This window comes from Rhagoletis pomonella, unplaced genomic scaffold (genome assembly GCF_013731165.1).
Source record: "Rhagoletis pomonella isolate Grant_MI unplaced genomic scaffold, Rhpom_1.0 Rhpom_scaffold_00003, whole genome shotgun sequence".
NCBI lineage: Eukaryota > Metazoa > Arthropoda > Insecta > Diptera > Tephritidae > Rhagoletis > Rhagoletis pomonella.
The window spans coordinates 29,119,905-29,121,636 of NW_023458557.1; positions in this window are offsets into that span (position 1 = coordinate 29,119,905).

Consider the following 1,732-nt stretch of genomic DNA (forward strand, 5'->3'; position numbering starts at 1 on the left):
TTCAATGCTTCGTGCGGTATTTAGTGATGCTTTTTTAATTTAAGCACAGCATGTATGTATACACTATACACTAATACTCTACAGTAAGATGCAATTCATTTACTGAATAAAATTAAAAAATTAAATATGTTTTGCGTTGTCACAAATGTATTGAAATTAATTTATTAATAAAAACGTGAGGAAATGGATATGTATATACACTTTTTACTGAATCAAAAAAATTATTAAACATGATAATAAAAACTTGGCGCTTTTGTTTTGGAAAAATTGGCTTTTTCTGGTGGCCTGATGCCACACTGGCTCAGTTGTCGCAAAAGTACACATACATACTCGCATTTTTACTTGAAAATAATTTTGTAGTGGTTAATATGTATACGTTGCCATTTCCGTACAGCTCACTTCACGTCGCCTAGCATGCTCGCGAGCTCCCAGTTTGCCCGCGACGTCGACTTTCAAGGGAAGTTGGTAACCTGTGCTGAATATTTGCCTTTTTAAAATATTTTACAATTTTCTTGCAAGACTGTAGAGTTTCAGCTAATTCTGTTGTTTCATCAAAGGACTTATTTGTGACGTTTGCAAATATGTGACTGCAGCAGTTAAGGCGTGTGGTATTTTCTAAAGCTTTTACAAAATTTTTTCCCCTATCTGTTACGAATTTTATTGAATCGATAATTTGCACACCAAAATAACAAAACAAACTTTTTAATTTTACTAAAATATTATCTCCTGTACATCTTTCAAAGTCCAATGATTTCAGTCCTAGCACTATGTCAAGTAGCTTAAAATCTTTTTGATAGTGCAACGTGACACCTAAAAAGTTTCGTTTTACATAATTGTCGGACTACATATCGATTGTGGCAGATGCTCTGCTACTATTAACCACTTCAGTTATTTCAGGTTTCAATTCCTTCCTTTTTCCATCTTCCAACTTATGGACGTTGCGTGAAATTGTTGATGGATCAGGCAGTGAGTCATTTACATCCACGTTTTCGCCATATTTTGCACAAACTTTAATCAAAAAATTCGCAAGCTTAAGGAAGCCTCACCCATTAATAACTGAAAATGGGCGGCAGCTTTTTGCTTATCGTCTGCTGTGTTAGTTCTTAAAACTTGTGGGTGTTTAATGGCTTGACAACATTTGTGCCGACAAAATTTAGATGTTTGATTACCTGCGTATTCAAGCAACTTACAGCATGTACGGTAGTATACTAACCCTTCCACAACAGCCCCATCTTCTTTAAGGATTTCGGACAGTATGTTCCATACAAAACTTCTTGCCATTGTGTCGATGTGACAAGGTGTAAATACCGTTAGCAATCTGCTCAGCAACAAAAGCTTGATTATCAGACATTTTCTTTAATCTATTAAAAAATGTAAACTTAAATAAATTTATGATATTTATGCTCAATTCTGTACAAAAATAAAGGAAGAAATGATCATATATTCTATTGGCAAATAGCAAGCATAATTAACAAATCAAGAAAAAGAATACTAACAATATTCAGTGAACTTCTTTATTATATATGAACGACTAAAAATGTGCGCTTTATTTAGTATGTGCATACGTCTTTGACCACTTGCAAATCAACAATGTTACGAATGCAGACGACCGCCAGCACACAAACTGTGCTATTCATTTTGTTCTTAGTAAATGCGATAGCTGCATAATTTCAGATATACAGGGTGTCCCAGAAGTAACGTGCCAAACTTTAGGGCAAGGTAGGTGGGGGGG